We start from the raw sequence: 16,824 nt of genomic DNA on the forward strand, positions 1-16,824 counted from the left end.
TTCTATGGTTCAGTACAGAGTACAGAGGAGATGTACGTACTTTAGTCTGGAAGGCCAAATCTTAGCAGTGTTAGGATCAGAGCCTTGTCCCTAGCAGCACCACAAGCTAGGTTGGCCACCTGTCCTCAATAGGCCAATTACAGAAATAATGAAGAACAGAAAAACTTTTCTTCAATTACGGCTACCTTTGCAAGGAGAACAAAAATTTCCTGTTTCCTTTCCCTTTTCAGTCTATCTTCAGGGTCCTGACAGGAGAATTTAGTTTTAAACAGAAAGCAAAGGTATGCATAACTTATCATGGGTAAGCTGTGGTTTTACCAATTATTGACCCATCCTTATTTGGGCTCCAGTGTCGCCTGCAGGATGATCTGACAGGTTGTCAGAAGTATGTAAAATGTCTTTCTGGGAGAAGAGTTCCTCCTCTGGCTGACACTAGGCTGGAGCCTTTTCCTTTCCCAACATGAAATTTCTGGGGAAATTCCAGTCCCATGGAGACAATTGTTTGGATAGTTTGATATCCAAAGGGAGGGTACTAGTGTCTTATTAGAATATCATTATTACCACTGAATAATTGACACCAGCCCAAAATCATACAGAAGGCTCTATTTACTACCTCAGCTAAATGTCATTAGTCATGATGAAGTTTGGTAAACTATAATTGATCTTTTTTAATTTATTTTATTAAATTTTCTATTCATTTTACACAACAACCACAAATCCCCCTCTCCTCCCTCCTCCTGCCGTCCCATCCTTTCCCCGCAACCCACCTCCATTCCCACCTCCTCCAAGGCAAGGTCTCCCATGGGGAGTCAGCACAGTCTGGTGCATTCAGTTGAGGCAGGTCCAAGCCCCTCCTCCCTGCACCAAGGCTGCTCAAGGTGTCCCACCATAGGCACTGGGCTCCAAAAAGCTGGCTCATGCACCAGGGATGGGTCCTGATCCCACTGCCTGGGGGACCCCCTAAACAGTTCAAGCTAAACAACTATCTGGCCTATCCAGAGGGCCTACCTAGTCAAGTAACGTGGGGACTCCACAGCTATTGGTCCACAGTTCTTGCATTTCCACTAGTTTGGCTAGCCATCTCTGTACATTTTTCCATCATGATCACGATGTCCTTGCTCATAGAATCCCTCCTCTCTTTCCTCGATTGGACTGCTGGAGCTCAGCCTGATGCCTCCTAGGATCCTCCTTGCTAGATAGTCTCCCTAGAGCTGTGGGTTGCAGTCCATAATTGATCTTAATGATACTGCTTGGACAAAGGCTTAGGGATAAAACAAGGTCCTACTCTTTAAAACCTCAATACAGGAGATGAGACTGAACTGGTTAGTGAGGCCCAGAGGGTGGAAAGCATTGATTGCCACGCTGAAGGTTTTGTATTATGTTCCTTGTTAAAATTGTGGGTTTTTTTTTTTGAGAATTGCATACATAGGTATTAAATTTACATAATTTATACCTCTCTTTCTCCCCTACAAACTCCTCCCATGCTCCAATCATTCCCTCTCAAATTCAAAGTCTTTTCTTCTTTAATCATCATAGTTATGTACATATACATGTACATAGCATATTTTATGAGAGACAATAGCATCCTAGAGCTTAAAGGCACAAAGTCCTGAGGAACAACCTGACTTTCCATCTCATTGTCATCACTTGCTAACTAATGCGACTCTACGATATTCATGCAGCATGTTTGTGCTTCAAGTTACTTTATTAGTCAAATGTGATTACATCAGCATGTATCCCACAATGCTGTGCTGTAGGTTAAGAGAGTTGCTGATGTGCAATTCTTAGAGAAGCACATCCAAAGGGGATTTATCATAAATCATTCAATAAAGCAGTAGGAAGTCTTTGGGGGCAGTTTTTACATATCTGAGGTTTTCAAAGATCGAATCAACTACTATAGGGAGAATGATCTGAACTTGATTAATTGGAAAGTGTATCTGGAGTTTCTAGTAGTTAAACAGTCAATAGACTCTGAAGGCTAGTACTATGAGCATTGCAGGGAGTATGTGATGATACAGATGGATCACAAAAGTACTTAAGAGAATCTTTAGCATATGATACACACTGATGAAATTGTGTTGGGGGTAAGTAAGTGGAAGGAATGTAGACCAACTTGTAGAATTGTGGCTTGTGAAGTTACCGTATCATAGATTATGCAAAGGAAATGAAGATGAATTGCTCTCATGTTTTGAATATTCATGATCTTCAGGTGGTTCATTTTCATTGAAGCAGAGAAAGCTGAATGACCTCAACTATATGTATTTTTTAAAACGTATTTAAAGAATACCTCCGCAAGAAGAACTTAGCCCTGCTGCAGGAAATATGTGCTTTTACCTTTCTATCTTCCTTGGATAAATCTAGTATTTATACAAGTTAAAGGCTCTTATGGAGACAAATACTTTAGGGACAGATATTGTGGAAGTATCAAGATATTATAATAGTTCTTTGGTAACTTTGCCTTATACTGGAAGTCTGATGACTTGCCAAAGAATCTTTAGGGGAAAACATGTATAGTCATTGTAGTCTGAATACAGAACACATGTACACCAGTTGCTAAAAAGTAGCTGAAGAACTAACCAGGTGATATAATATTTAGAGCCTTAAGTACAAAACCAAGAATTCTCATACTTATTTGTAAATTCTAAAATAAGAAGGGAACTATGGATAATTCTTATCTTGGAAGTTATATAACTAGAGTCACATTTTCAAACCAACTATATACACTTGGCTTACAATATGAAAAGAGATGGCATGACACACAGAAGAGATTTGGACTGACATTAAGAGACTATTAAGCTTCCACGTCCAGCATCACCCAGAAATAATGAAAGAAACTATTATATTATTTCAGGTAGTGTTAACAAATGTGAGCATATATGAGGACTTTTACATTAGAAGGTGAAAATAAATCTCCTATATAATAATAGAAGAGGCTGGGAAAACAATAAAAGAAGGTTCTTATTACAAATTGGAAAGATGCAGAAACTATCCATCTTGATAATTTCAAGGTTTGGTGTGGGTAGTGTATGTGTTCATAAAAATGTATGGACATGTGTGCTTTGCATATGTATGCGTTGGTGAGAGGTTGATGGCAGATGTCTTCCACAATTGCTTTCACCTTATCTTTTGAGACATGAACTTTCACTGAACCCAGAGCTCACCAGTTGGGCAAAAGTGGCTACACAATGGGCTTCATGGATCTGCCCGTCTCTGCTCCCCATCTCATATACTAAGGTTATAGACACACATGACCATGTCCAGCTCTCGCATGAGTGCCAGAGATCCAGACTCAGGTTCACAGCAGGCACTTTACTGAGCCATTGCCCCCACCTTCAATTTTGCTCTTAATGTAAAATCAAGGGCATGTGCTCAGTGGGGGACAAAGGGGAAAGAATTGAAGAGAGTAGAAAAGCTTTGTACTTACAAAGAATTAAATAAATTTAGACAGAGACATATAGTAAGGCTTTTGATTACCACTATGGGCTAATTGAACCTTGAATGATATAAATTTACCATAGAACTCATCCTTTCATCAACAATTACCTGCTCCAGTGCAGGCACAGAGAAAATATGAGAGGTAGATTTTTATTGAAAATAGATTCTTCTCTCATAAAATACAGCCTGGCCACAATTTACCCTCCCTCCATTCCTTCCAGCTCCCCCAAACTCCCCTTTCCCCCAGATCTACTGCCCCTCTGTTTCCTCTTTAGAAAAGAACAGGCCTCCATATTTTTAAAAGTAATGATTAAACAGACAGGGGGCACCCGATTTGGGGGGAATGTAAGGTGGTCTAAATGGAATAAAGACAGAAATAAGGAAATATCTTGCCCATGGACTGGGGAAAGAAATATAGGTCTGTGAACTGAAAGTTTTCCCCAGCTGGAAAATAATCACTGGCATTAAAAACATAAGCTGGAGTTAAAATATATTGGTAGAAGGTAAGTATGTGTTTGTAATTGTGTATATTTGCCTCACTGTCTTCATACAGTAAGTTTCAAGCAAATAAAGAGTACTAAGGAGACCCTGAATAGTGAGTATCCCACTTTCTCTCAAGGTGTGAAGTGTTTTGGGGGAATAGGAGGTACCAGTCATTCTAAACACCTCATTGGTACTCAGTCAAAGAAAGATGTGGCCATACCCTCTGGGGATGTCATTCAACTACCAGTGTTGTGAACAATGTCTACCCCCTCCTCCTAAAGTTCCAATGAGAAACCAAAGTGTGAGTTCACCAAAGTTTGTTCTGGGGAACCAGTGAGTTTATCCAGCTTACTTACAGATCATGGGTGATGGTTTATTGACAGGAATACTGGTAACCCCAAAATAGCCACACTGGAAAGTCTTCACACAGCACAGATAATCATTTCTCTATAAATACATAGATGGAGCCCCAATCATGTAGTCTTCCATAGACTATAAACTCTTGATTCTTCCCAATACCACTTCAATTAGAACAATATCACATAAAAGTGGCTGGGACATACATACATCAGATACTCAGGCAAGGGTCCAAGGACCCTCCAATGATTCTCCTTCTAAAGGGAACATGGACAGCCCACAGACCCAATTGTAATGGACTTTTGCAACTAGGCACAGATGATTGGAAGAAGTTTGGCTCAGGCTTACAGTAATTCCTTTTATCCCCCAAGGTCTGCTTGGCTTTAGTTACCCAGCAGTGATTAAACTGTAGTTACCGAACAAACTATTTATCTTTATCTAGAAATTTTGCAGGAAGAATAATGCATACTGTTGATAGAACGAACATTGTTTCACCAAGAGGAAATGGACTCCAGGACATTGTTGTACTACACAAAGGATATTGGATAAGCTGGAATCACTGGGCTCTGTGGATGCCAAACAGGAATAAAGCTATGTGAGTGCCATCATAATAGCCACACTGCCAGCAAGCCAGAGAAGCTCCTTCAGTAGACACTGCCTCTAGTTTAACAACTTCAAGAACTTGGAAAGCCTCTTGAAAACCTCAAAGAGAAACACTGGAGCGTTGGAGTGTTGTCATGATGTATTTTATCACTTCCGAATGTTGTGGCTATAATGCTTGAAAGTAGGTTGATGGTTCCATTTAGTTTATCCATGTAAAGAGTATGTATGAGACCTTCAACCAAGGCTAATTATATGAGGCTCTCCAAAAGAATGCTATGCAAGGTTTCAGACACTAAGATTATATAGAAATTTAATGGTGGCACTGTTTAATGTGTTTCTTGGACATTTGAGGATAAATTGATTCAGACTTCGAAACATCTTTATATACCTTGCCAAGTTGCCATCTAATTTGAATTTTAAGTTACAGGTTCTGCTGAAATAAGAAATCTTGCTTTGATTTCATGACTACCTGGGACTAGTGAGTCCAGAGCTGCACGAAGAGTTCTCAACCTCATTGCCATAGGTCAACAGTGGCCCTGGGCCTCACGAAGCTAGTTGTTCTCTCACGCTTGAGGTGTTTCACTCATTTGCTTGATCAAAGGAAGCTCTGTACCAAGACCATACTCTGCTATGTAGGATGGAAAAAGATGAGAAGGGCAGGAAATGTTGATTCTCCTTGATGGCTAGATTCAAAGATAAGAGACAACCCTGCCATTTGCATCTCCTAGTCAAGAACTTTAATAACACGCTTCGTGGAGCTGAAAGGACACTCTGAAACATCATCTTCAAATATGGATCTTCTTTTCACCTGGCTATGTGCCAGCTAAAACTTGATTTCCACAATATCTGAAGCTGATGGCTGGTGATCTCAGCCACATTACTTCCAAAGATGATTGTATCAATTCACCCTTCTACTGGTATTAAGTGAAAAACATCCTTTATAATAGTTATTTATTTTCCTCTGCTCCATCGATAGAACCAAGGGAAGGAAATATTGTGCCTTGTCTGTTTTCAGCATTGAGTACAAAATGGGAGCTCAAGAAATGCCTGAGAAAGGATGATTTGGATAGACACCCATGACCATGTCAGCACTAATATAGTAAGCAAGGTGGACTTATGCACAGATTATACAAGCAGAAACCCTGGGGTTTGTTTTGATGAGAAAACTCTGTCACTTAGGAAAGTGTCAGGCCTAGGCTCAAAACAGCTGTCAAAAACAATACATACAAGTAGACCTATTTCTTAGGATTAAGATGTGCATTTAGAACTCTTAAGTTTTGAGAGGGGGCGGGGTGCAATGCACCAGGACTTTTAAATCATGGGATTCATTGCAATGAAGATGTTCAGTCTACCGAAAAATGAGGAAGCTCTGCCTACAAATGAATAAAAGTAACTTTAAAAGAGAAAACTTGCGGTTGAAATATGACTTTAATCTGCAAATTAAATGTGGAAACAATTCCTCTGAAGCCAAAGTACTAAGAAAAACTATATTGAAAAGAAACATTGTACTGGGTATGCAGGTCTATTTCTGTAACCTCAGCCTCGCCCACCCTAGGCAGGAGGATCATGAATCTGAAGCGAGGCTGGAGTATGTAGCAAATTGGAGGCTGCTGTGGGCTGTATAGCAAGTTTGCCTGACTTTAAAAGTAAAACCTTGTAAGACCAAAATTTGAAAAATAAAAAAAGGCATCTTTAGTTTTTGAAAAATAAGGACAACAAATTATCCAAACATATATCAGCTTCCAAAAGAGAAACATGAGATTTGTAAGTAAGTTCTACCAATAACACAGGCCAGTGTCTTTCCACGATGTCGGAATTTATTGAATGCCAGTAGATTCAGAAGCTACATTGATTCCACCAGCTTTGCTTATCAGAATACTCTTAGTTTTACTTGGATTCATGACAACAGAAATTGCAAACTTTTCATTCCATTTCAATTTGTTAGTATACATAACATTCAAACCACACACACACACACACACACACACACACACACACACACACACACACACACACAAAAGCTTTAAAATATTTAAAGAAACTATAGGAGTCAGAGGCAAATTAGAGTATCATTGTTAAGAGTCAATGCAGGTAGCCAACTACTGGGTTAATGAACAGATCACAAAGGTTAGATGTGGGTCCAGATAGTGTGGAAGTGGGCAGCAGGCAGGAATACATTTAGCTGAATCTGAGGATAGTTGAATTTGTCTCTTGACAATCTCCCAACCAGAATGCCTCAAGTACATTGAGTTACCTATGGAAAATGGATGGGTTGGTGTGCTATACTCCAGTCTACAGTGCTTTTTCTTGACTGGGCCTGTGTGTCTGCACTGGGAGTTTCCATATATTTGATATGTCCAGTATCTGGGGGTTATCTTCCTACTGTATCTCATCATGTTATGTATCTTGATAAATGTGCTAAGCAAAGGTGGGTCTGGTTATCTGTAGCATCCAACTTCTGCAAACAAGGTGCCAAGTCACCCTAAATGGAATAACTCAAGTCAAGACACTGAAAAAGGAGTGACTCAGGACAAGTGTCTGATTTATATACTCCATAGAAAATGAGGGAAAAAGGGAGAAAAGTGGGAAAGAAAGTTAGAAAGGAGAAGGCAAGAGGAATCAGCCTGAAGATCACAGTGAAGGAGGTAGAAGTCAATGGCAAGGAGCTGAAGTGGCGTGATTCTCCGTTTTGCCTTCTGGGCCAAAGCAAAGCAAACACAATCCCACCTAGAGGAATGCACTTAACTCTAACTCTTTGGGACTGTGTTCTGCTATATTGTTTCATCCCTGATCATTTTCAAGACACCAAAACAGAAAAGAACAAGGTGGGAAAGGCTAGTAGCACACAGGTACTCTTCATTCTTGTTCTTCATTTTTAATTCAGAATTTATCTCGGTGCTCCACTGGTTCAGACCTTCAATTATATTTCAGCCAGCAAACATTTTTAAAGCATTTGTGTAAAAATATATTTAAAATGGTTTCTCATCGCTTTCTACAGAAAACATACATAGAAGAAAACAAATGAAAATTCAGACTGCATCCAGAAAATAGAGATATTCAATATTGTGGAGAAATGGTAGGTTTATTTATTTATTCCTTTGTTATTTGTCTTTCTGTGTCTGTGTGAATATATGCCTTCATGATTCCAAGTTAGTGTTAGAGTCTATTGAAAGAATGCTTAGCTTTTAACATGGGTGCTGAGAGCCAAACTCCAATCTTTATGACTGACAGCTAGCATTCTTAAGTGCTGAGCCATCCCTATAGTCCTGTCTGTCTGTCTATCTATCTATCTATCTATCTATCTATCTATCTATCTATCTATCTATCTATCTATCTATCTGCTATCAATCTATCATCTTTCTATCTATCTATCTATCTATCTATCTATCTATCTATCTATCAATCAATCTATCTATATATCTGTATTGTGTATGTGTATAGGTGTTGTGTGTTGCCACATGTACCATGACACTCCTATAGGGGTCAGAGGACAACTTGTGGTAATTGTTTCTCTAGTTCCTCTATATGGGTTCTGGGAATTGAACTCTGGTCATCAGGTTTGGGAGTGAGCACCTTTACTCATGAGCTATCACGTTGGTCCCAGGTTTTCAAAATTAATACTCTTTATTGAAAATGCAATAAGTTGGAACACAGGTTAACAAAATAATTTGAACAAATGGGAAACAGTTGTTGTTGGTGAAACTAAACTTTGGTAGTTCCTGTGTGTGTGCATGTCTATCTATGCTAATACATGTATGTATATGAGTTTGCGTGATATATAAATATGTATAATGTATGTACATTCATGTTTGTGAGTGTGGATGCATATTTGCCATGGTACACATGTGGAGGTCAGAGGACAACCTTGGGTTTCAGGCTTTGCCTTCTACTCTGTTTTAGATCAGGGTCACTCTTTAGTCATTTTCCTCTACAGACACCAGGCTAGCTAGCCCAAGAGCACCCAAGGATTCTCTTGTCTTTATTACTTATCTTTCAATATCAGCACTGGGAGCAGCGAACTGCAAAATCAACTTTTACATGGGTTCTGGGGATTTGAAATTCAAGTCCTCACCCTTATATGGCAAGCAATTACACACTGGGCCAGCCATCCAACTTAAACTTCAGAAGATTCTAATTTCCTCAGACAAATGCTCGTACTTCACATGATACCCTTTGATAAATAATCCTAAATTACCTTGACATGTATCTCTCAAATAACACTATCCTGTTACTAAATGTTCGTGGCAACAATCTAAGGAAGGGCAGGATGGGAGCAAGCCTTTACATGGGATGTTTTGTGTCCATATTTTAAAGAGAATAAATGAGAGATCTCATCGTATATGTAAATCCTGCAATGCATAGAAAACGTGTCAAAGAAGACATTGTGCTGGTTGAAAATCAGCAAATTTGAGTGACCTTGCCCTGATATTTGGTCATGATAGGAAGATGGCTTGGACTCATTATTAGTGACTGAATGGGACTGTCATAGAATGACACTATATGTTTGTCTTCAAAGTTTTATTAGTGTATGTTGTATGTAATTGTGGGTTTCACTGTGCTGTTTCCATACATGCATATAATGTACTTTGATCGTACTTACTCCACATTTACCCTGTCGTATCCTCCTTTCTCTCCCTCTTATCCCTGTCTACTTACCAATAGTACCTTTCCTCTTTCATGTCAATTTCTTTCTGTTCTAGATTTCACACATGAGAGAAATCTTCCCTTTCTGACGTTTGTGGTCATTTTGATGGAAAGGATCTTTGTTTCAAAGACTGAATTTCCTGGACACAAGTCTTGCTCTCTCCTAAGTGGTAAGTCTCATCTCCTCCACACAGATGCAATTGTCTTATGTTTAGGGAAAGAAGACAAACTTAAAGACTAAGTTGATTAAAAATGGCCAGCGATTTAATAATCAATCCTGCCTCTGCAATAAAGCCTTCATAACCCCCAAAGATTTGGGTTCAGGGTGTTCTGGGTAGCTGAATACACAGAGGTGCCTGGAGAAGGCATGGAAGCTCTGTAACCTGTCTCACATACCATTCCAATCACTGAATTATTCATCTGCATATTCTGTAATATTATTTATAAGGAATGGAGACATTTAGGCAATGTTTCCCGAGTTTTGTGAGCTATCATGGGAAATAAATGTAACTCAAGAAGGAGGTTATCAGAGGCCTGATTTGTAGCTAAATTGTATCAGCACTCAACCTGCCATGCTTTCTCAAATAAATTAGACACCCAGATGCTGTCTGTTAGGGAATTGGTTGGTTACTGGTAGAGATAAATGCTTACATATTTGGATGACCAGGGATGAAATACTTTGTATGGTACCAATTGTGTGAAAAATAGGGAAAACCCGTTGTTTGTGTTTCCTATTCTTTTTTCTTAACTTTTATTGATTCTCTGTGGATTTTCCATCATGCATCCTGATCCCACCTATCTCCCCGTCCCCTCTTTTCTATTCTAAATAGTTACATGTACTTGTTGTCTTCAAATTTTGCCCCACCATTGTGTTTTGAACTCTAATTTGTTGTGATTCAGACATTCTACTGTATGCGGTCAATTATAGACAGTACCATTCACCTTTTTACTGCTAAATCTAATAGACATTTTTTTTGGTCTTTCGAGACAGGGTTTCTCTGTGTAGCTTTGCGCCTTTCCTAGAATTTGCTTTGGAGACCAGACTGGCCTCGAACTCACAGAGATCCACCTGCCTCTGCCTCCCGAGTGCTGGGATTAAAGGTGTGCACCACCACCGCCCGACTAATAGACTATTCTTAAGCTTCATCTTACTTCATCTAGCAGGAGCTTCTGACACTGCCTGTCATTGTCCTGGTCCTGGAAGAAGTTTCTCCACTTGGGAGAACACTACCAACTAACGTTCTGGCCTCTGCTTTGTCTCCTTTGTACCTTCATCCTCATACACTGACTTTTCTATATTTGAAGGTTCTAGTCCATACATGTCCATTCTCCTCTACCATACATGTCAATTCTATCTCATCTTCTTAGTAACTTCCATTGTGCCTAAGTACTTTGAGTGTTTCATGGCTCTCAAACTTGTACTTACAGCAATGACCTTCTGGTACTCTGTAAAGTCAAGTATCCACCTATTTCTACCATTATTATTCAGGCAGATTAAATGGAACTATTACAAACTGAACTCTTAATTATCATCTTCAGGTCCTAGAAATAAGTATCAGTTGCCTATTTTGAAATAGAGGCATTTTACTTTGGTCACCCATACTCAATACACCAGTCAATTATCCCTGCGTCGTCACCGCTGTCAACCTGTTCCAATTCACTAAGTGCTTTAGTCTGAGTCATTGTTCTACCATTTCCTTTCATGCACTAGTTTTCTACAATACAATTTATGAGGCTGGGGAGGTGATTCCAGCATTGATATGCTTGCCGTACAGGCATGAAGACCTGTGTTCAGATCCCAGCCTATGTAAAATGTTTGGCAGATGGCCATGGGTCTTCTGTAATCCCAGTGCTGGGAAAGCAGATGGAGGAGGATTCCTGGGTTTTGCTGGCCAACCAGACTAGACAAATTGGCAAGATCCAGATCCAGTGGGAGACCATGTCTGAAAAAGGACAATGGAGAGTGACTTAAAAAGATAACTGATGTCATCCTCTGGCCTCCATAATACGTGTGCACACATACATATATAGCTATGCACATATGCATGCATACACTAACACATAATTAATTAAAGCAAAATATAATTTATATCACATCAATATGCTCATAGTGTCCAGCTGCTTCCCGTTTCACTACAAATAAATGATATATTCACTACTGCAACATCCCCTTGCACACCTAAGTAGATGAAATTATCTTCCAATCTTTCCTAATCTCAAGCCTGGTATGATGGCAAACTTCTCTAATTACAGCACTTTGAAGATGGAAATGAGAGTATCAGGAGTTCAAGGCTAGCTTCCACTATATAGCAAGTTTAAGGCCAGGATCAGAAACCATATTTACAAAAGCAAACAACATTAACAACACATATACACAGACACAGATACACAGACACACAGACATACACAGACCCAGACACACACAGACACACACACACACACACAGACACACACACACACACACACACACACACACACACACACACACACACACACACCTCACATCAAACCACAATACCAAACCAGCCTTTCCTATTTCTGTTTCACTGGTCTTGCTATTCCTGGAACTACTAAGCTTATTACTGCTATAGGGCTTTAGATTGTGCAATTTCTTCTCCTTGGAAAATTCCTTCCCTGTATATAATCCTGGCTAAGTCCCTCACTGAGAATCTTAATATCATTTTCTCTGAGAGGCATTCCTTCATGATCCTATCAAAAATGACCACCAGCATTCTCATTCTTGATATCCTGCTTTGCTTTCTTTTGCACAATTTATAATTATTTGATGAGTACACATCTGTCTCCAACACCAGAAATGAAGGCAAATTATTTTTATTGTTCAATGTTGTATCTCCAGTACTTATAACAGTACATAGGAGATAATAGGCTCCTAACATTAATTTCTGTAAAGTAAACATGTGATATAAATACTTCATTGTATTTGCAAACACTTTTTCTATAACTGAAGGCATAATATGATGCAATATATTATGATCTAGTAAATACCAGTCCCATGTTTTTTTCAGCCTGTGCCTTGTAGACATGAAAGAACAGACTGGTAGAATTATCAGCAAGGATTCTAAAATCTACTGTTGCACATTGTGCATTGTGTTTGTAGTGAATATTGAGGCTCTGGATGACAGCCTATTCCTTGCCTTTGAAGTAGTTACATGATGTGAATGTTTTGGGTACAGGACACACTATTTACAAATCAGTCTTTGAAAGCATTAGAGGAGTGTGGAGGAGGAGAAGAGGAAAGAAAGAGAGAGAGAGAGAGAGGGAGAGAGAGGGAGAGAGAGGGAGAGGAAGATTGCTTGTTACATCCTGAACAGTGATCTCTCTCAAGACAGTGATTTGCTCTTCAGCTATAAGGTATATTAAAAAAATAACAATTTACTGATTTTTAAGAATTATTTTCTAATTGATGCCCTACATAAAAATGTAAAGCCTTGATCTTTAGTGGGTTATATGAAAAGCATTTTGTTGCTTTGTTGGGTGGGATTATAAAATAATAAAGATTTGATCTTCTCAAATTAGAGACAAATTTTGAATTGTGTCAACTGTGCACAGATGCTGAAATGTGTGAGGTGATTTTTGAATGTATGATTTGAATATAGATATTAGCATGGAATCTCTAGGGCAAATTTTGTAGCTTGGATAGCACTTCAGGAAACTTGCTTGCCAGATGAACTCAGGATACCGTATCAGAAACAATCTAAAGTGGGAATAAAGAATAAGATGACTCTTATGCTTTAATAAGATTTGTTGAACATATTCTGTAAATATTAGTAAACACTGATATCAGCATGCCATCTTAGCAGGGATGTAAATATAATAATGTTGTATCTAACAGAGTGCTTAAATGATATGTTAAAATAGAGATCCCACCAGTGTTTAATTTCCATACTATACCTTAATCATTCAGTATGAACCTATATTCCTTATGTCTTACTTTTGCATGAAATTATTTGCATTATTTGATTGGTGTAAGCCATGATAAATTTGTGTGGTTCAAAGTTATTTGTTTTAATATATGTGAAATCATATTCAGAATTCCTTACCTGCTTATCTATTGTGGGGGATGTTATTTACATGTAATTATCAAAATTATGTTTTGTAGATGAAATTCTAAAAGGTCTTTGTAAATAAGAAACACAGAGTCAGATACGGAGTTAAAGCCTAAGAGATCAGAGCAAGAGCCATGACTCCCTTAGCTTACCAGTCGCTGCCTTCTCTTCCCCTGAGAGGGAGACCTTCTCCTGTGTGTCTGTCTTTTTATTGCCTTTCTTTTCTACCTTCTCATTGGCTCTAAACCCAACCACATGATTTCCTCGTCACTGCCTGTCTATACAGACCTCCAGGTCTTTATGGTTCATACTGGGATTAAAGGTTCAGGTCACCTCTTGGCTGTGTCCATGAACACACAGAGACTCTGGCTGCCATGTGATCAGATTAAGGGCATGTGCCACCACTATCAGACTTCTGCTTAAAGATTATGACCTCTGATCTCCAGGCAACTTTATTTATTAACATAGAAATAAAATCACATTTCAGCACAAATAAAACATCACCATAATATTTGACTCACCACTAGTTCATAGGCTGATTGCAGTATTAGTGATGCATGAGTCAATCTCAGCATGCTATTAGGTCTCAAAACCTGGCAACTTCCCGACATTTTGATTCTGATGCTGAGTCATGGCCATACTCCAGGCACTATGAATAATTTACAGTTGTTGGATGATGTACTTGAAAGATTAGTGATCCAGCAATGCCATACTCTTGAGTCACGTCCTAAAACCATGACTAGAAGCACTAGAAGCACTTCAGACTAACTGATGCAATTGAGTACAGCATCCTAGGCATAACTTGTATGAAAGACAATGGACCATCTCTAAGACCGGTTGTAAGACTGTGTTCTCTGTTTAAAAGGTGCATGGGATTTCGAAAAAGATAAACATCTTTGCTTGTTTAGCTTTTATGACCTTCAGAAATGTTTTTTTTCTAAATTTCAAATGCTTCCTTTTTAATATTGAGGTGATAAAACCAGCTATCAACACTTGAGAATTTAATGACCCTTGGTATGGGCTAAGTAAACTACAGACCCTATGATGTTTTGTAAGGTCATATGGCAAAATTGCTATTAGAGCCTCAAATTGGTTTCTCATTTCACCTGCAGATCACAATTAATCAAGGAATCCAATTCCCCCTCTCTCTTTCCTTTTCTTATATTAACATTTTACTACTTCCCATGTCCTGTTATAAATTGCTTTTATATTTTTAGATACAATGAAATGTGAATAGAAAAATATCAAATTTTGTAACACTAATTTTTTAACCCTGAAGTATTCTTAAAAAAGCACTTATTGACACTATAAAATTCTATTAGTCTGCTTATAATAAATAAATAATTATTTGTCTCTGGAATTTCCTTTTAAAGCAACTACAATGAAAAAAAACTATAGTGATTTAGGTAGTTTAGAATAAAGGTATTATCTACTTTATGCCCACATGGGAAAGGGTCAACAAAGCACCACATTATATATTATTGAACTAGAACAATGGTTCTCAGTTTGTGGGTCGTGACCCCTCAGGGTGGAGGGTGGTTGAATGGCCCTTTCACATGGATTGCCTAAGACCATTGGAAAACTCAGATACTTACATTACAATTCATGACAGTAGCAAAATTATAGAATGAAGTAGCAATGAAGAAATTTTGTGGTTGGAGGTCACCACAACATGAGGAACTGTATTAAAGGGTAGCAGCATTAGGAAGGTTGAGAAGAACTGCCTTAGATTATTTTCTGTCTCTTCCTCCATTCACCTCCTGTTGTCAACTTTATGGCTTTTGTCAACTGTGGGACCTTGTGCCAACCACATCACTTCTTTCTTACTGTTTGCAACACTGATTCTCAAATCTACTGGCTAAACCAATTTTAAAAAAACTACTTTTAAACTCAAGGAATCTCAACAAATACAAAGAACTATTGTCATTAAATATCAATAAAGGCAGAATAAGGCATCAGCAAAGGTACTTGAAACTGGAGATTAATTATAAGTGCCTAGTTATCAACACTGGGGTATAAAATCTAACAGGGGGCAAGACAGAAGCAAGTTATTTTCAAGTTCTGACTAGTGACAAGATCCTTGCAAGTAAGCCTCTTTCATGTTTATAGAGCAATTTATTATTTTCAGAGTACTTGGATATACATAATCTGATTTGATCGGCGAGAAACCCCAGCCAGGCTTGTATTTATTACCTCTATTTTATAGGTGGAAGATATAATTTACTTCTAAGCCCACTATAAATAGGTGGTTATTTATACTAGTAAATTTCTCAGCTATAAACTTATTACTTTCCCCAAAATAATAATTGTGAGCTGTTAAAATACTTTGTCGTAATTAGAAATTTGCCCTAGATGGCATTTAGCACCACCCAGAAGATTTTCTTGCTTGTGATTTGTGGAATCTTTGTCCTGGCCCTCTAGCTATTTCAGGAACACCTATCTTAAGTTTTTCAGTGTTCTTTATTATCTGGCAGAAAGGAAAACAGTAGAGATTCAATTTAGTGTCTAATGTGGAGAGGAGCGGACAAAGAGGGCTTGTGATAACTGCCTGTGATAATACATTTCTTGAGAAACCATATTATTGGTAAGTACCTGGAGCTTTTCCAGTAATGCAAGGATTATCCAGCCAATTCTTGATGTGTGTGCATGTGAATGCATGAATGACTCTCCTCTCTGTGTGTCTCTCTCTGTCTCTCTGTCTCTGTCTCTGTCTCTCTCTGTCTGTCTGTCTCTGTCTGTCTGTCTGTCTGTCTGTCTGTCTGTCTGTCTGTCTCTCTCTCTCTCTCTCTCTCTCTCTCTCTCTCTCTCTCTCTCTCTCTCTCCGTGTGTGTGTGTGTGTGTGTGTGTGTGTGTGTGTGTGTGTGTGTGTGTGTGTGTATGTGTGTGTGTGTGCGCGCGCATGTGGTTGCTGGTGATGGAACTCAGAGCCTTGCTCAGGCCAGGGAGACTTTCTACCACTAAGTTCAGTCTTCAGCCTCAGTCTCAGCCAAACCTTAGAGCAAAGGAGATTTGTTGTAATATTTTGAAGAGGTGGGGAAGGAAGGCTGAAAAGAGGAAATCACTGTAGGTTTGACATTCCAAAGAAGACTGCCAACGAGAACCTGTGTCAGCAATAGTGTTACATAAAACCAAGTGGGTAGAAACAGGAAGTTGCCTTTCTTATTGCTCTTAGGCATGGAAAATACCTAGCAGTGACTTTTGTTCATGTCTCTGGTTCTACATTATTTAGATTTAA

General features: G+C 38.7%; 1 protein-coding gene across 5 annotated transcripts in view; it reads left to right on the top strand.

The window, feature by feature from the left end:
- Positions 1–16,824, top strand: part of Il13ra2 (interleukin 13 receptor subunit alpha 2) — a 56,170-nt gene that overhangs the window by 21,744 nt on the left and 17,602 nt on the right. For 3 of the 5 annotated variants that reach the window (XM_076561507.1, XM_076561510.1, XM_076561511.1), the window contains exons 2-3: positions 7,877–7,954; positions 9,579–9,692. The gene's annotated coding sequence lies outside the window, so the exon portion shown is untranslated. Of the gene's footprint in view, positions 1–7,876; positions 7,955–9,578; positions 9,693–12,794; positions 12,895–16,041; positions 16,174–16,824 lie in introns of those variants that run through there. The other 2 variants (XM_076561508.1, XM_076561509.1) reach the window with 2 other exon arrangements.

The sequence above is a fragment of the Peromyscus maniculatus genome, chromosome X (genome assembly GCF_049852395.1).
Source record: "Peromyscus maniculatus bairdii isolate BWxNUB_F1_BW_parent chromosome X, HU_Pman_BW_mat_3.1, whole genome shotgun sequence".
NCBI lineage: Eukaryota > Metazoa > Chordata > Mammalia > Rodentia > Cricetidae > Peromyscus > Peromyscus maniculatus.